This window comes from Lissotriton vulgaris, chromosome 7 (assembly GCF_964263255.1).
Source record: "Lissotriton vulgaris chromosome 7, aLisVul1.2, whole genome shotgun sequence".
NCBI classification, from domain to species: domain Eukaryota; kingdom Metazoa; phylum Chordata; class Amphibia; order Caudata; family Salamandridae; genus Lissotriton; species Lissotriton vulgaris.
In genome coordinates this window covers 267,591,095-267,610,628 of record NC_141695.1, presented here as the reverse complement: position 1 = coordinate 267,610,628, position 19,534 = coordinate 267,591,095, and the positions used below count along the sequence as shown (strand labels likewise).

Below are 19,534 nucleotides of genomic sequence, written 5' to 3'. Positions count from 1 at the left end.
GCTTAATTCAGATACTCTGTCCATCACCACCCCCTTTTCTGAATCGTTTTGTCCACCATAAGCGTGGTAGGGTATGCTCAGACATGAGTCCCTTGCTCACTGCACCATCAGGATTCAAGCAAGCCGGGCCGAAGACGGCTGTAATGCCAGAAACCGGTCCCCGGAAGCTTGTTTCCTTTCCAGTAAAAGAATTGGCTTGGTAGTTTGGTCTGCCCTGTTCCCATGATGCACTGGGCCAGGGACAGACTAATTTGCATGTAGCCAGGTTCTGAGCTGGGATGGTGCAGTGAGCTACAAAACGGTGATGGATCAAGCCCTGATCTGTTCACTGGGTACGAGTTTTCTGCTTAATTCAAATACTCTGTCCATCACCACCCCCTTTTCTGAATCGTTTTGTCCACCATAAGCGTGGTAGGGTATGCTCAGACATGAGTCCCTTGCTCACTGCACCATCAGGATTCAAGCAAGCCGGGCCGAAGACGGCTGTAATGCCAGAAACCGGTCCCCGGAAGCTTGTTTCCTTTCAAGTCAAAGAATTGGCTTGGTAGTTTGGTCTGCCCTGTTCCCATGATGCACTGGGCCAGGGACAGACTAATTTGCATGTAGCCAGGTTCTGAGCTGGGATGGTGCAGTGAGCTAAAAAACGGTGATGGATCAAGCCCTGATCTGTTGACTGGGTACGAGTGTTCTGCTTAATTCAGATACTCTGTCCATCACCACCCCTTTTCTGAATCATGTTCCATAAGGCCCCATCCACCTCACTGCCCACAGAAACAGGATAGAACCACATGCCTCATCCTCCCTCTGCATGAACTGATCAAACCGTGCTGACAAACCCCAGCACGAACAGGCACAAACTCCTGTACCATGAGACCCTTAAAGCCACCTTCTGACACAAGCTTAAGGCCTTAATAACAAGTGACAACCAGGCAGTAAATTCTCCTCAGTCTGAACATTGAGACTCCTCCCAGTAATAAGCACCTGTGCCTGACCAGGGCTGGACTGGCCTCTGTGGATCATATGTATGTCGTCCTGAACTAGCCACTTACCAGTAGAGTTATACCTGGTTGTCTTTTTATTGGCATGAGGAATGTTCTATTGCTTTCAATAAAGTTTTGAAAAGCACCTAAAGCCTGTATTTTTCCCTCAGTAGTACATATTTTAAACAGAAAAAACAAGAAAAAGAAAGCACTTTGCAGTGTTCTGAAGCTGCCAAAATAATTATTAATGGATGCTAATTGAAGTAAACAGACGATCAATAAAAATAAATATTTATAAACGACATTTTTTGTAGCATTGTATATCTTGTTTGACCCTTGAATGAGGTGAACACATAGTGGGTATTTCTTTATTAAAGTTGGCAATCCTACTTACCAGTCGTTTACTCTGCTGCTTAGGCATCTGCCGTGCCCTAGGCCGGGGCACTCTCAAAGGCAGTCTCTCACTGTCTTTGAGCTCAGGACAGTTATAAGTCTCCATAAATCCCTCATCCATCCAGTACGCAGCTTACTGGCCTGAGTAAATGTAGCTGGTGAGCTGCTTCAGGCAGAGGGTCTCTGGCCAGAGGAAGAGGAGTCAGACTACTGGCAAAACGAAGTCCAGTCACTGCGTCTTGGCCTCCTCACATCCTTACAAATGGGCAGATGCTTTCTTGTTCTGGACGGCAGCAATTGCAACTGCTAGTGCCTCACACATTATTTAAGAAATTACAATAGACATTTTCCTTCCTCGATGTCATGTCCGATGCCAGAAAGTCTGAGTTACTAAAACCAAGCGGCAGGCAGCAGATCGCATTCTATGACCTAAAAAGCACATTTGTGTAAATTAATACTCACTGTTTTACTGACACTTTTGTCAAAGTCTTCCTGTTTTTTTATGTAATAAAAGCCACACTCTGTCTGCAGTTAGGAGTCCTATAGTTAGGAGTCCTAACTTTACTACTCTTAAATTGAGAAAAATCCTAATTTTAAGAGTTTCGGTATTCACAGAAGGCATTTAGGAGTCCTAAAGGTAGGAGTCCTATCTTTACTACTACTAAACTGAGAAAAAACCCAATTTTAAGACTTTTGGTATTCACAGACGGCATTTAGGAGTCCTAAAGTTAGGACTCCTAACTTCTGTGAATACCGAAATGAGTAAGTGCCTTCTGTGAATACCAAAATGAGTAAGTGCCTTCTGTGAATTCCAAAATGGTACTAAGGTTTAGGATTTTGTCTTAAGTTAGTTCTGTGAATCGGGCCCTACTTTCCTTGCTGTGCGGCGTGTCTTGAACGTAATGAACGCTCCATTTGTAATGGAATGATTTGAAACATGCTGCTGTGGCATAGCATGAGCTAGTCTGCACGTAAAAACCTGCCAAAAGAGTGCACATTAAAGCAATTGTTTAGATTTGAGTAAGGAGTGCATTCTATCATTTTCATGAAGCTCCACAGGTGCCAGGCCACACATACATGGTCTAGACTGTGGTCATATGTAGTAGCTTCATGTTAGCCAGGCCACACATCGATGGTCTAGACTGCGGTCATACGTTAGACCTTTGCATGTTCTGGGTCCACACATTGAAGATTAATACTGCGGTCTTGTGTAGAAGCTCCGCATATACAAGGCCCACACATCATGCGGTTATGTGCCAAAGCTTTGCATGTGCCAGGCTCACACATCGAAGATTTAGACTGCGGTCATGTGTAGGAACCTCGCATGTGAGAGGCCCACACGTCGAAGGTCTAGGGTAGAGTCATGCGTAGGAGCTTTACATGTGGTAGGCCCACACATTGAAGGTCTAGACTGTGGTCACGTGTAGGAGCTTCGCATGTGCCGGGCCCACACATCGAAGGTCTAAACTGCTCAGAAACGCAAGCAGGGATAGAAGCTGCTAACAAACACAAGCAGGGATAGAAGCTGCTCACAAACACAATCAGGGATAGAAGCTGCTCACAAACACAAGCGGGGATAGAATTGGTGCAATGACAGAAGCACAGGTTAGTTGCACACCACTGGAAGCACAAATCTGTACCTGTACAGTGCCCATCTGAAATAGCGAACAGTCTAGGACAGCACAAATCTGCAACTGAACTGTAGCATGAATGGTCAGCAGTGGGTGTAAAACCCTAAGGATGCTAGGGTTCTACATCTATTGTTCACTAGCAGTGCAACTACAAACTTCTACAGAGGAAGTCATGACACCTCAGACTAATGGCTGAACAATCGTTTTACTAACAGACTGTCAGCACAGCTATTTGCCCAAGTGGCAGGTTAATGATTTCACTGGGCACGAGAACGTAAAATGAATTCATTGCATTCTGGACAAGCAAGCCATTGATTCTTATTGACATGGGTTTAATGTTTGGGAATCCACTGCCCTTAGGAGTTGGAGAGAATGTACTGAATATGATAACCTAGGGTACAACATTAAGGCGGTCCTAACATCTCTAAGAATTTAACTCCTACCACCAAATTTAAATTGAATGAATTTCAAGCACTTGTTATTCTTGGTTTAAAATAACAGGATTTTAATAATCCTCTATGTTATCGCCACAGTTTTACCAGCACACAGATTCATCAGATGTGTGGAAAGGTTACAAATATTTTTTTTGCCTTTGCAGAGCATACACGCTACGAAGGCGAGTCCTAAAAACACATGAAATTTCTAAATGATTTGGATCCTGGAAAGGCTAAGAACTGGTGAAATTAAATCCTATATATTGTTTAACATAATGATCATTCTACCTCTGCCTTCTTTCACACATTTAGGGGAATTTTTGTGCCACTGTAAAATCCATTTGCAGCGCTATCTTACAGTGTTTGCTATTTTAATGATTATATTGCAAAGAGTGGAATGGAAACACCAGCGTTGTGCTAATGTTCACAAAAGTATATCAGCCTTGACACGAATATCGTAGCCAAGTAGTTATATGTAAGCATGGGCTGAAAATTCTTCTGCTCGCGGAATTTGTGGATTTTTCCGCGATTTGAGGATCCACGAATCTTGCGAAATTGTGGTAAAATCCGCGAATCTGTGGGGACGAATTTTCAGCCAAGCATTTACAGGGTTACAGCAACAGGTGCAAAAGTTGAAGCTAAGTTTTTGTAACCTTTTACAAAAGGGTTACAAAGAAATTAACTTCAACTTGAGCACATGCTGCTGTAAGCCTGTAAGTGCTTCCTGGCACCTCTGTGCCTACTTGCAACTATTTGCTGACCCTGCTCTGACCCTTGAAGCAGGGTCAGAGAATAGTTACAAGTAGGCAATGAGGCGCGTGTCATGAAAATAAAACCTCAACAGGAAGCACTGACAGATATAAAAACAAGCATTTGCAATGCAAAGGTCCCGCATTAGGAAAGTTTGAGCTATTGGTCTTGTAAATGACATTTTTTTTTATTTATGTGTTGGTTCTGAAAATAGCTAAATTAATAGCTTTGTCATTTACAATGCCAATAGTTATAACTTTTGGAAATGTGACACCTATAGCATTTGTAATGCAACATGTTTTGTATTTACGTGACTTAGATGTATTGATATTACAAATTACAATGACTTTTAATTTTTTTAAATAATTAATACTTAAATAAAAGTGATTTTAATTTATAATGGCAATAGCTTAAACTTTTGTAAATAACTTTTGTGAAGATTATGTTCAGTGTATTTTATTGTGACGAAAATCCAAGAACAGAAGTGAAATATTAATATTTTTTTGTGACATTTGTAATAAAGCTTGAAACATTGAGAGAACATATTTGAACCAGTTGTAGTTGAATGTTTGCGCAGATTGATGCTGGGGTGGCGCTGAGTGGTGCTGTGGTGGTGCTGAGTGGTGCTATGATGATGCTGAGTGGTGCTGTGGTGGTGCTGAGTGATAATGTGGTGGTGCTGAGTGATGCTGGGGTAGCGCTGAGTGATGATGTGGTGATGCAGAGGGCAGAAAGGCACAAAAAGCAGTCTAACAAAGGGCAGAAGGGCAGAAAAACAAGGGAAAAACAAGTCTAACAGAGGGCAGAAGGGCACAAAAAACCAGTCTAACAGAGGACAGAAGGGCAGAAAAACTAGGGAAAAACATGTCTAACAAGGGGAAGAAAGGCAGAAAAGCAAGGGAATAACAGAGTGCAGAAAGTGATACTAGGATGGTGCTGAGTGATGCTGGGGTGGTGTTGAGTGGTGCTGGGGTGGTGCTGAGTGATGCTGTGGTGGTGCTGAGGGATAATGTGGTGGTGCTGAGTGATGCTGGGGTGGTGCTGAGTGGTGCTGTGGTGGTGCTGAGTGATGCTGTGGTGCTAAGTGATGCTATGGTGGTGCTGAGTGGTGCTGTGGTGGTGCTGAGTGATAATGTGGTGGTGCTGAGTGATGCTGTGGTGGTGCTGAGTGGTGCTGTGGTGGTGCTGATTGGTGCTGTGGTGGTGCTGGGTGTTGCTGTGGTGGTGCTGAGTGATGCTGTGGTGGTGCTGAGTGGTGCTGTGGTGGTGCTGAGTGTTGCTGTGGTGGTGCTGAGTGATGCTGTGATGGTGCTGAGTGGTGCTGTGGTGGTGCTGAGTGATGCTGTGGTGGCACTGAGTGATGCTGTGGTGGCGCTGAGTGGTGCTGTGGTGGTGCTGTGGTGGTGCTGAGTGATGCTGGGGTGGTGCTGAGTGGTGCTGGGGTGGTGCTGAGTGATGCTGGGGTGGTGCTGAGTGGTGCTATGGTGGTGCTGAGTGGTGCTGTCGTGGTGCTGAATTATAATGTGGTGGTGCTGAGTGATGCTGGGGTGGTGCTGAGTGGTGCTCTGGTGGTGCTGAGTGATGCTGTGGTGCTGAGTGATGGTATGGTGGTGCTGAGTGGTGCTGTGGTGGTGCTGAGTGATAATGTGGTGGTGCTGAGTGATGCTGTGGTGGTGCTGAGTGATGCTGTGGTGGTGCTGAGTGGTGCTGTGGTGGTGCTGATTGGTGCTGTGGTGGTGCTGAGTGTTGCTGTGGTGGTGCTGAGTGATGCTGTGGTGGTGCTGAGTGGTGCTGTGGTGGTGCTAAGTGATGCTGTGGTGGCGCTGAGTGATGCTGTGGTGGCGCTGAGTGGTGCTGTGGTGATGCTGTGGTGGTGCTGAGTGATGCTGTGGTGGTGCTGAGTGGTGCTGTGGTGGTGCTGAGTGATGCTGTGGTGGTGCTGAGTGATGCTGTGGTGGTGCTGAGTGGTGCTGAGGTGGTGCTGAGTGATAATGTGGTGGCACTGAGTGGTGTTGTGGTGGTGCTGAGTGGTGCTGTGGTGGTGCTGAGTGATGCTGAGGTGGTGCTGAGTGATGCTGTGGTGGTGCTGAGTGGTGCTGTTGTGGTGCTGAGTGATAATGTGTTGGTGCTGAGTGATAATGTGGTGATGCTGAGTGATGCTGGAGTAGCTCTGAGTGATGATGTGGTAATGCAGAGAGCAGAAAGGCACAACAAACAGTCTAACAAAGGGCAGAAGGGCACAAAAAACCAGTCTAACAGTGGACAGAAGGGCAGAAAAACAAGGGAAAAATGAGTCTAACAGAGGGCAGAAGGACACAAAAAAACGAGTCTAAAAAGGGCAGAAGGGCACAAAAACAAGGGAATAACAGAGGGCAGTAGGGCACAAAAACCAAGTCTAACGGGGGGCAGAATTAATCCAGCCCTGCGTGTTTGTCCACGAAGATGCCACCTTTCTGTGTAATACCTCTACTCAACTGGAGTACTTTCTACTGTCTAATCAGTAAGTGCTCCCTCGTTGGCTAAATGTAAAGGGGCAGATTTACAATAACTGGCTCATCCCCAGGGATGCGCCTGTTATTGTGCGCCGCAGCTCCGCCACCCATGGTGCGCCGCATTTACAATGTGGTACAAAAGGGGGGTGGTGATGGACGGAGCATCTGAATCAATCAAACACTCACCCCCAGTCAAAAGATCTGGGTTTAATCCATCACCGTTCTTTAGCCCACTCTGCCACCCCAGTTCAGACATGGCTATATGCAAATCAGTCTGACCCTGTGCCTCATGGGAACAGTCCAGCCCAAACTGCCAAGCCATGTCTTCCCTGGACCGGAAACAAGCTTCCGAGGACCGGTTTCTGGCATTCCAGCCGTCTTCAGCCCGGCTTACTTGAATCCAGTGGCAAAGTGAGCAAGGGACTCACGTCTGAGCATACCCTGCCACAATTATGGCGGCCAAAAGCGGTACAAAAGGGGGTGGTGATGGACGGAGCATCTGAATCAATCAAACACTCACCCCCAGTCAAAAGATCTGTGTTTAATCCATCACCGTTCTTTAATCCACTCCGCCACCGTCCATCACCACCCCCTTTTGTACCGCATTTACAATACGGCGCACCATGTGGCAAAAACAGCACAGATGCATCACGCATCTGTGCCGCAAAAGCACCGCTTTGCTAGAGCTGCATCGCAAGCACGACGCAGCTCCAGCAATGCTCTGGGGGGCCCTATCTCCCCAATGCTGCGTCAAACCTTGCGCCTGCTTCAAGCAGGTGCAGGGTTTTGACGCAGCTTTGGCCTAAAAGTGACTGAGTGAAATCTTGTAGATTTCACTCAGCCACTTTTAGGAGGCGTTCATGCGCAGGAATGCCCTTCCCAGCGCCAGAACGCCTCCTGATGGCGCAGGGCTTTACAACGTGACGCATCTCTCAGATGCGTCACGTTGTTAATACCCAGCACCATGGCGCATCTTTTGTGCTGCCGCTGCGTCACAAAAGGGACACAACTGCGGCGCAAAAGAGGCGCAAGCAGCTTGTAAATCTGCCCCATAGTGCTTTTACTACACTTTAGCTGCGTAAAGGGCCAGAAGATGTGTCTCCAGTGACCATGTGTGCCTGTGCCTGCTTTACAGGCACAAATGGTCACTGGAGACACATCTTCTGTCCCTTTACGCAGCTGCAGTGTAGTAAAAGCACTATACATTTATCCAATGAGGGAGCACTTACTGGATTAGCCAGTAGAAAGTACTCCAGGGCAAATCACAAAAAAATCTGCGATTTTGCAGGAAAAAGTCGCAAAAATTGAGGATTTTTTTTGCAATTTCGCGGGGAAACCTGTGAATTCGCGGAACGCGAATTCGCAAATTTTGCCTATGCTTAGTTATAACTTACATACAAGGTACTCAAATGCAGAACTTTACGTTAGGGGTACCGTGACATTACATCACTAATGATATGCCAAAACACCCACATGTACCTGCAGTATTAAATGAGAGTCTAACGCTCCAAATTTGGTCCAGGTGGGGACCAAGTTACGCATCAGGTCCCATCATCCACATCACCCACCTGTGCGAGCTCCCGGGCAGTGCCGCAGTCTGGATGTGCTGGGAGGGGTGCAGAAGCCACGGCGTGAGCTGGCGGTCTCGGGAGGCAGCTGGACAGCCCGCTGCAGAATTCAACGCACCGGAGACATCCGCAATCACCCGGGAGCCAGCCGGGCGAGTCATGCCCCACGCCCAGAAACAAAACTGGTCCGCCAATGGGAGCGGCGCTGTGACTTGCTGCACCTCTCGCACACTCCGCTGCTGCCCATTTGTCGCTCGAGCCACCTGTCCCGGTCAGACAACGCTCGCTGACCCAGGAGGGTGAGGCCCTGCCCGGCTGAGGCAAGGCGCGTGCCACTGCAGACAGGTGCAAGAGGGCTGGCTGCCGTACTGTGCAAACCTTACCTCGGGTGAGGAGGGTGTATGGTGCAAGAGCACTGCGTTCAAACCATGTAGCGGGAACAGAGAGGGCGTGTGTGTCATGCAACGCCTATCGACCAAGCCACGGCAGGCGTTAAACTTGAATTTGTTGCCACATTTTAAACGCCTTTTATTCAGAGCGTGAATTTAGATGCTCCTTGCCTGCGCGCTAATGCAACCAAAGTTCCATGTGCTCAGTTACCATATTTAAGGATTATTCCGTTTACCTGAAGGCTGCAGTTTAGACATATTCCCGGTCTCGCTTCGGCCAGTATCAACGACGGTAGCCATCCTCTCCCCCAAAGTATTCCAGGATACTGGGGCCCGAGCTCCCCTGGCCAGCCATGACAGACGAGCAGTGTCTCTCAGCTGTAGCTTCAACACCCAATGGGGTCTAACTCTCTCTGCACATGTGCGGGAAACCCAGCTACCAAGTCGCTTGCAGGCGTTCACTGATTACACTAAACACATCTTAAAACATCAGCTTTCCTTTTAGCTTATGACCTCAGTTGGGTCTTGCGCGGGCAAAATTCATATTCCAGACAATATTAGTATTAGCTTAGTGGCACCATCCATCTTGGGTTCGAATTTCCAATGCAATATATAGATAAGATTTGTATTGCTTATCGTGCGCAACACATAGGCAGCCTTTCTTCTCGTTATTGACCAAAGTGTGGGTTCTGATTGCTGCGGCTCGAACGCGCACACCATTCTGACATGGCAATCAGTCTTTGATGACATGAGGCTATTGGTTCGTCCGGATTTTAACAAAATAGTGAAAATGTATTTACAGCCATAGAAAACAAACTGTGTATACTGTGCCAGTTCTCAGGTGACCACATCCTTGGTACAAGCGCTCGCGCGGCAGGAGGGGGGTTGATAGACTGCGCGATTCACTTGCGGGAGCGTTAATTACTACCATCTTGTGGGGCGCGCTCCTGCATGTGAATCTCCTGACGTGCGCGCGTTGCCATTGAAGGCAATGGAACGCATGCATTTGCTAGGATGAAAAGCCAAACCGATCGGGAAAGGTCTTTTTGCCTTCGCAGCGCAGGCGCGCTGCGAAGGCGAGACCTAAAAAGAGCATATACAGGCTCATGCATCAATATTGTATTTTGCGATTCCTTAATTGCAAAAAATAACGAATTGCAATTAAGGAATTGCAAACTGCAATGCATCAAGAAATCGCTATAAAAATAGCGATTTCTTAAAATTTCTTTATTGCGATTTTCTAATTGAGAATCGCAATTAAGGAATACTTCCCCATCCATTCATATGGGCCTAGAGGTCCATAGGAATGAATGGAAATACATTCTTAATTTGCAATTCACCTTTAAAAAATTGCAAATTAAGAATGCAATTTCAAGGGTGCAGGGGTGTCCAAAGGACCCCCTGTTGCACCCCTGAAATCTGCTTAGGAGTACATTTTGCACACTCACATGCCCCAAGGGCATGTGTGTGTGTAAAATGGAACTTTGAAAAATGCACTTTAGTGCATTTTTCAAAGTTTTCGCAAATTACCATGAAGGTCAACTTCATGGTAATTTGCTCCCCTTATTTGCAAATTCGCAAATTTTTAAAGTTTGATGCATTGCATTTAAGGAATCTCAATTCTTAAATTGCCACAATTACTAAAATGTTAATGCATCCCAAAAATGGGAATTACATTTGCAAACGGACGAATTTTGCGATTCGCACCGTTTGCGAATGCAATTTCCTTTGATGCATGTGGCTGAGAGCACCTATTAAAAAGGTTATACTGAGTCTAAAAAGCAGGAAAAGGAAATTGATTAATAATGGCTGTGATCTAACAACATAATCGATTATGGACGATAGAACGTCAGTTCCTAAACCTTACTCATGTTTAAAACGTCTATTTCCCAAACTTCTCATCTGTGGGATTAGGACTTCTACTTAAGCCACTGTTCAAATTTTGGATACATTGGTTCCTAAGAAGGAATCATCAGTAGGTGGCCTGGGCCAGAATATGCTGTATGTCATTCTATGTAGATCTGCTGGCCTTGCCCGGGACAAAGAGGAAGGTGGCTTATCATTCCAACTAACAGCACTACTTTGAGTTTCTTCATTGTACGTCTATGCATACTAACCGGATTTAATATTTTTCTTATTACGAACTTCTTTAATACAGAGGAATATCACACTAGATTTTAATTAGTACGTATAACAGATACAGTTTTATTTTGTAATAACAACGATTTATTGCAATTGCACTAAAAATACACTTTCCACACCTGATTGGAAGGATCCATTGAGCTCCAAGTCTAGGCTTTGGGTGCAAGAGGGCAGTCTTTAGGAAGCACACATTTACCAGATTCTCCAGACCTAACATAGCCTTTGTTGCATGTGCATCCTGGCACACATTGTGTTTTGCATGGTTCTGCATCTTTATATTTCCCACAGGTGAGCGGACATGGAGAGGCACATTTAGAATAGTGAGCATTGGCGGCACAAGGACATGTACTCTCAGGTACACATTGACCAGAATTCAGGACATATCCTTTTTTGCAGAAGCATCCTGTAACACACAGTGCTGGGCACACCATGCCACTCCCCATGTTGGCCACGTCCTCGCAGGTTTTCGAACACCTGCTGCCGCAGGTGTTGTACTCCATGTTTTTTTTGCACTTTTCTGCAATGACAATATGAGGAGAGTTACAGGATTATTATTGGCCATATATGAAATGCGACACAGCAGCCTAACATTGGAACCGGTATCTTTAAAAATACTACACACTTTGACCATATACAAAATGCGACCCAGCAGTCTAACATTTAAAACTCTAACTTTTAAAAATACTACACATTTTCATGTATGTACTGTGAGGTATCTGCAGCCCAATCTTACATCATCTGAAGCAGACATGCAGGGAATCACAAGGATGATTTGTGCAGGCCTGGGCATGTGAAATGAAAGAATCCAACAAGTCAACATTAACTGCCAGAAACAACAGAACAGCAACAATGCTGCATTGTTGGGTACGAGATAACTTCTGCCCCTGGACTCCCTTTGGCTTAAGGGTTCTTTAGAATGTAGCGTTCTGGTTTATAGCCTAGCTTCAGAATTTGAAAAACAGCCCCCCCCTTCCTAAAGCCAGTAGGACAGACATGTAAGGTGCCATTGGCTTCCAAGCCTTCTTTATGAACTTCGGAGGAAGCACAGAGAAATCTACCCGCATACCTGCATACGGATGTGGTAATGCATGCAAACAATATGTGTACATTCCCGTGATTGCATATATTACCACATCACGTGTGTAAGTAAATACAGGGCCATATTTTCAAGAACGGCAATAACATTATCGCTGCTTTGGCAGCACGAAACTGCCGCTAAAGTGGCGATAAGGCGCTTGATAATATGCCCTTGTGAATTCCCATAGAAGCCCAGGTTTGATGTCCTTCACACCAGAACCTGGGCTTCTATGGAAATTCACAAGGGCATATTATCAAGCTCCATATCGCTGCTTTAGCGGCAGTTTCCTGCCCCTAAAGCAGCAATAATGTTATCGACGTTCTTGATAATACGGCCCACAGTCTTTACTTTGCCATCACCACCTATCCTGACAGCACTCCATGACGTACCTTACCTTGATCTGAGCATGCTGCAATTGATAAACTGGGGCAGGGATACATTTCAAAACAGATTGAGTTTATTTGCAATAGGTGGCCTGACAAATAGTCTTCGTGGTCAATTTAATATGATATTGCAATGGGCGTAAGTGCTCACAGATATTGATGAGCCTTCTATTGTATCTGATGTTACTTTTGATGTATATTATCTGATCATGTGGATAAAGTCCTATCCGGGAACAAAAAGAAAGCCGATTCGAAGCCACAATGCAGAGCAAACATGGTCACTACTCTCCCGTGAAATGACTTTGAAATCTGCACTAAGAAACCCAGCAGCCTCTTAGATACATATGTCTTATGGTTATTGTTATATTTTAAATGTGTCGATTACAGTCAGTGTGTAACACTGAGCACAGAATGTCATTTTGTTAATAGATTGTTGTCTTAGACTGCCTCAGAGTTCCATACCCTGGCAGTGGGTCTGCTGACCTCCATCCAGCTGGGGTGAGTATATCATAGCTTCGCCTTAAACATCTCTTTTATTAGTTCATGTGCAGTTATGCCATCTTCGGAGAATACACTAAGGACAAATATCTGACTCTTGTTGAAACGTAGCCGGTAATCTCCCACGAGAGTAATAACCCAGGGCCCACATCGAACAAACAATTTTGCATTCGCATATGGTGCGAATCGATAATTTCGTCCACTTGAGAATGCAAAAAAGCCTTTCAAGATGTATTAAAGGATTTCTAGTCCCAATTTTTGGTAATCACAAAAAGAGCCATTACCTAGAATTGCGACTATAAATAGGGATTCGCAAAGCAATGCCTGTGAATAAAAAAACATTACTCAGTTGTATTTCAAGGACTATTGACCACCGGACGTTATCTTTATTTTACAGAGCACAACAAATGCCAAGGAAAAAACCAGAACAGAACAGGGGAAAAATAATGCAAAATAAGCACTTGGAGCATTTAACTAAAACACTGTGAGGATCACAAAGCATTTGTGACTTGCGCCATTTCATACTCTTGGTGGTAAGGTATGGTAGTGCAAGCGATTAACACATTTTAACACTATATTATGAAAACAGGATTCCCCAGGTGGTAACATGTCACAAAAATGATTGTCTCCATTTATTGTGGACATTTTATGAGTGGCTATATAGTCCGGGGACGTACCCTGTTATTTTTTAATGGTGTTGTTTTGTTACTTTATATTTGTTTTTCTGTTAGGCACTGTATTTACGTTAGATATATTTGCAAATATTGCTATGTCTACAGACAAAATCAGCACATACCTCTAAGGTTTCTGGGGAAAGCAATCAATTATCACAGTGTAAGTTGGTAAAATAGTGCTGCTCCAGCTCTACAACTACTTAGGACATCAGTGATCCCATGTTGTGGCATATATTTTATCTTAACTTTATGCTCTTTGTGTTTACTTTATGTGGTACAGCCCACAGTCTCCAGAACAGGTTTGGGCTGACTGGTGTCTTAAGTAGTTGAAGAGCTCCATCAGAGAGTGGAGAACGAAACAGCTAGAGATGACTTTGGAAGAAAGGGCAGAGAAAGAGGATGGAGAAGAGAAAAAAGAAAGAAGAGACAGGAGTTGGAATAAGGGCCCTCAGAAAGAAATGTGCTGCTGAGCACTCACTGTTTTACCTCTTCTCCCTTTAGTGTGAACAGATGTGTTTGCTATTTCTGCACACAGCACTCACTTTAAAGGAGAAGGAGGTTCTGGTCGAGTGTAAAGAGACCTGGAACATGTCACAATAGGAAACAGAATAGAGCGTGTCACTTACAATAAGAGCCAGCATGCTACAGAATCTATCTGTTTAATGTCTATGTTGGAAAGGAATCGTTAATAAAGGGAACACCTAGTGGTAAATAGTCCTTGAAATACAACTGAGTAATGTTTTTTTCTTCACAGGCATTGTTCCAGAATGAGATGTCAAACTCAGAAGGTTTGCTAAAAGAAAATGCCGTACCTCAGATGTGTTTCAACTGGTGTCCACAGAAGGACAGTCCACAGCTCTATTGGTCCTTGCAGCTCTGAATATGAATTTTGCTTGAAAGCAGGTATGTTGCCCTACATGAACCCCACTGGAATACTGCAAGTATTGCATCTTTGTCACCACAGCATCCACTCATCCTAAAGATTTCTGCATTTTCATTTCAATGGCTGTTCCTGTGACTACCACTCAGGGCAGTCAAGCATATTTTGCTCCATATCTCCCCAGCATGACTTCACCACAAGTGCAGTTTTCTCCACATTATCCAAAGTTTTCACAAGAATATCCAATACTAGCAACATCGCTTTCTGACCATGCACCAGATTATTGTCAGTCCCCTCATTAGAAAAGGACTCCTTCCCTCATATGTGTGTGGCTAGGAGAAATTCTTCTTGCTCTGTTGCTCTCTTCAGCCATCCCCCACTGCCAGGCATGGCAACAAGGTCCATTGAGGGGGACTTCAGTGCACACCATTAATGGAGAACTGCCCCACTCATCACCCAGTCTCTGCTGACAAATAACACCTGTCTCATTGTAGCGGTCATGCCTCCGTCAAGCATACACTCTTTTAAACGAAGCATATTTCTGGACCAGTGCTAGAGAGAGGAGAAGACAGCGCCATATTCTGTAAATATGGTGTACTTCTGCTCTCTCCTTCTCACACAACACAACCCAGCATTTGCGGCTGCTGCACTGCCTGAGCGACTAGTAAATCTGCCCCCCAGTGTTTGTGTCTTTGTTGGGCTGGACTCCATGGATAGCATGTGTTTGGGCACTGAACAGATAAAAACTATATGAGGTGATTTATTGTACCTTGGATTACCTTGGAAAGTTGGTTAAGTGATGACATATACATGCTGTAATTGCCACCTAACAATTGTTGTAAACTCCCAATTGAATAGTATTGTGTTAACACTGTGATAGCAGTCAATGTATATCTGTTTATATATGTCACTGCTATGGTTGGCATATTTGCCTCTTTTAAGTTAACCATTATTCGCATTCTTTACTATTTGTAAATGTTTGGCTATGTTAAAATTCCACCAATGCATTTTATGAACGAGCTTTGAGACCTCTAAGCTGTGGTTTATGCTACGCTACATGAAAACGATTATGGGCCTGATTATGTGTCTGGCGGTTCATGGACTGCCAGACTCACGGTGGCAATCTTCCAGCCACTCTATTCCAACTCAGGCCGCAATTGTACCACTACTGCTGCCACGGATAAGAGATCCCAAATGGTGGCGTAGCAGTCTTGAGGCGGCAATATGCTTGGCGGAACCGCTGCGTCCCGCCACGCATATTATGCGATTCCTCTCCGCCACTGTTTTCATGGCGGTTCCTACTCCATGAAAAGGTGGTGTATTGGAAACAAAGGGGGGCCCTACAGGGCCCTCTGTTGTTGCATGGCCATGGGGGGGGCATTCAGGGAGACACATGATGTGCCCCTCTGTGTGCAAACACCCCCAGTACATGCCCAGCATGGACTGCCCCAGTCCATGCTGTGCAGATACTGACTTTGACATTCCTATTGCAATGCCTATTACATAGTCACTGCCGTGGAACCTCCAAAGAGCCACCTGCCAGTGACAAAAATAGTTGTAATGTGGCTGGCGGTGCGCACACAGGTTTAGCGGTGCGGGAGCAGGGCGGCGACGTGACGATCAGGCCATAAGTCTTCTTGTCTGTCTGTCTTCTCTGGGCAATTAATTACAAGTCTCACCCAGATGTTCTGTGGGTCCTCTAGAGGATAGTGGCTCCAGTAGGACCACTGCGAAGCATGAGTGCAGTAGGGGAATCCTTGGTTGTAGTAGATAAATACTTAAAACACACCTAGCAGGGCAGGTGTGACCTTGCAGCACAGAAGCACACATTTATATGAAATTAATAGATTTATCTATTTAGAAACACATTAAATGCTTATCTTCTTACCATCACAGTGTCCAATTGAAAGCGCTGCAGCCAACACTGAGAAGAAAAAATGATTGAAATATAAAAATAATCAGTGTTAACACTCTTGTGCAGTTGCGTTGATGGCATGATTTACAGATTCTCTCTCACTACATTGTATGCAAGCACATTAAATGTTTCATAGTTAATGAACATCTTTAAAAGGAATAATACATGTAGAACAGGTAAACCTGGCACATAATTTACACAAAAAAACGACATCTGTTTAATAATCTCAAGCCCAATCCACCAATTTGCAGCACAGATTTGTTTGTGAAACTTTGTTTTTCTGTTTCCCCGTCAGTAAAACAGGAAAGCTGCTGGTTTGAAAAAGTTCATAAAGAAAATGAGAATCAAAAAAGAAGAAATAACCTGAAACACATGTGGGAAGGACAATTTATAAGGCCCGATCAGGAAATGAAGGGCTACACCGTTTAAATGAAGGCCATTCTGAATTGGAAAGCCACTACCTTTGAAAATTAAAGGTCCGGGGGCCCAATGTTCACCCAAAAGCCCGAATCCTTGCTCGATTATCAAGATAACCACGTGAGATACTTTTTGAAACAATTAATCTTAATCAGAATCATGTATACTTTCCATGGTTACATCAAAAGTAGGACATTTGCCCAGTCCTGCCCACAGGCACAGCTATTAGACAACAACATAATTAGGCAAATTCTCTTGAACCAGCTAATTGAATTATTTGAGTCCACGACTAAATTCTTAGTAGTCCATCATGTTATGTTAAAGCAACTATGTAGAACTCCTCATCACAGATATCCAGGATACAGAAGCAAATAAAATCGGGCAATTGGTCATGATTGGAAACGATCAAAGCTGAACCTCAATGTCCATCATCCTGTCACTATAGGCATCTTTAGTTTTTCTCCAGTAGAAACAGTCAAACATGAAATGCCTGTCAATGTCCCAGGTAAACCGGAACATAAACAACTCCAGACGAGTTTCACCCTCAATGAGTGTTAGAAAATACCATCTTTTTTGTGGTATTTCTCCAGATGTTTGTGACCTGAATTTGAGCCTATTTTAGTTGGCCATATGACTGTGTGCACTTAATTGCTACCAACTAGTGATAAAGTGCCCTTACTGTCCCTTTTAAATATGGTAATATTGGCATACACCAAATTGGCACATTTAATTTGCTTATAAGTCCCTAGCATATAGGTAGCTAGGGCCTTTATATCAAATCCTACAAGAGACCTACAGCATTTGCGTGCCACGCACAAAAGTAGCACTGTACAACATGTCTACAGGCCTGCCCTGGCAGCCTGTGTGTGCAGTTTTAAATTGCCATTTCGTTAGGGAAAAAATAAACCTTTTCCAGGGCTAATCTTTTCTGTTTATTACTTATGAGTCACTCCTAAGGTAGGCTTGAAGTGCCAGTAGATTACATTTTTACATGTCCTGGCAATGAAAAATCTTCAAAGTAGTTTTTCACTGTGGCAAGGATGAATCTCCCATAGAAAAGAACTGAGTTACATTATAACAATTCATAATGCATTTCTTAAGTGTAGGACTAAGTAGAAAAATAAATCAAGGACTCTGTTTAATAAGTAAAATTACAATCCAACCTAATGGTCAAGTCGACTTTAAAATTACAATTTTTTAAATGCCAGCTTTAGAAGTTGACATTTTTCTGCTGAAGCGAAATGTGCCTGTGTTCAGTATCACCTGAATGTGAATGTCTCTTCAGTGGTGAGATGTGTATTCCTGTTACACGTGTACAAATATCCTTGGGTGGGCTAGTTGTGTTTCTCCCATGCACAAAATGGCCTGTGGGTTTCACTCAGCCCTTGATTGCATTTCAAAGGGTAGCCCGGGGTCTGTACCTAGCCCCTGTCTAGCTTCAGAAGAATCCTACCCTATGACTGACAGATGCAGCACCTGCCTTGGCCTGCCTGTCTCTCTAGTTAGACTGGCACCAAAGCAAGTGGGGGTTACTGGAATTGACCAGAACTACTTTAGGGGATGGAAAAATGAGTGCTTCCCTGCTTACCTTAATTAATTTACAGAGCCTTATAAAGCAAACAGCTGTTTCAAGGAGTGTCATGGCGCTAGAAAAGTAATTGGTAGGAGCTATCACAATAATTCCTGCGCTTAGAGCCAAGTCTTGAGTTTTTTCTAAAAGAAGATTCAGAAGAAAATGATCGAAGCCCAAACCGGAGCTCGTTCCATGCATGAGCAACTAGAAGGGAGAATAGGTGGCCTCCCCTTCTAGCCTGCCTTAGTATCTGCCCCAATGCAAATGAAGACTGAGCAGAACACAAAGCTATAGAGGGACTATAGATTTACAATCAACTACCAAATTTTGAGGTGCTGTCAAAAAAGGCCATAAGGGCCAGAACCAGAGAACTGTAAAGAATGCACTACTTTACATGTAGCCAAAAAGGATGTTTGAGAATGAGTCGAGCAGCGCACTCTTAACGATCCGGAGTCCTTCAATGAAGAAATCAGGGAGACCCAGGAAAAGAGTGTTGGCAGAGTCCAGCCTAGAAGTAATGAGGGACTGTAGGTCTCTCGTTACTTGTATTCAAAATGTATTCAAAGAGCATAGCAGACCAAAACCGTTTCCAACCACTGTGGACACCTGTGTTTGAAAATATTAATGATTATCATATATTACCCCATGGTTTTTAATTACCACAGATGGAGAAGATGGAGAAGAGGCTCTATTTACTCAACAGCTAGACCACCATCCAGATTGAAATGTCTCGAATAAGAGGACCTCCATATTGTCCATGTTGCACATAAGGTTTTTCAAGTGCAGCTATCTAAAGACAGCAGAAAGACAAGAATTAAGAGGCTGCAGTCCATATCCACCCCGCCTGGGAAAAATAAGCTGAGTTGTTCAGTGTACAAGATCACATAGGCACCACAGCATTCCTCCAAAGTTGCAAGGGGAGCACATTAGACATTATTAAGAGTTGGACTCGAAGAAGAACCCTCAGGTTTTCCCACCAACACAAATTTTTAATCAGATGAGGAGTGTAGTTCAATCTAGCACTAGTCCTCGCACCCCGAAGGAATGCTAATGCTGGAGGTGCAATGTATGTGACACAATGTCAAATGCAACAGGAAGATCTAGTAACATCAGAACCATCATCCCACTCTAGTTGAAGGAAATTCAGGACCCCAGAAGTGCCTCCAAAGGTAAGTTGGCTGACCATGTGTCTGAGCTACTGAGATACAACAAGCATCCAAAGGTGTCTTCTTGCAACTGCCCAACTGTCCATCCCAACTGGACGTCCCTTGTACTCTGCTGATGGCCTCTGCTAGAGTGAGTCCTGAAACCCATGTGGTGCCCCTCTGGTCTTGGAC

At 44.4% G+C, this 19,534-nt stretch overlaps 1 protein-coding gene across 2 annotated transcripts in view; it reads right to left on the bottom strand.

The window, feature by feature from the left end:
* LOC147701358 (chymotrypsin inhibitor Ani s 6-like) overlaps positions 1-19,534 on the bottom strand; it is a 212,070-nt gene that overhangs the window by 169,575 nt on the left and 22,961 nt on the right. The window contains exons 3-4 of one of the 2 annotated variants that reach the window (XR_015297176.1): positions 16,181-16,216; positions 10,850-11,296 (exon numbers count right to left, since the gene is read on the bottom strand). The exons of the other annotated variant lie outside the window; for it this stretch is intronic. The gene's annotated coding sequence lies outside the window, so the exon portion shown is untranslated. Of the gene's footprint in view, positions 1-10,849; positions 11,297-16,180; positions 16,217-19,534 lie in introns of those variants that run through there. 2 annotated transcript variants of the gene reach the window in all.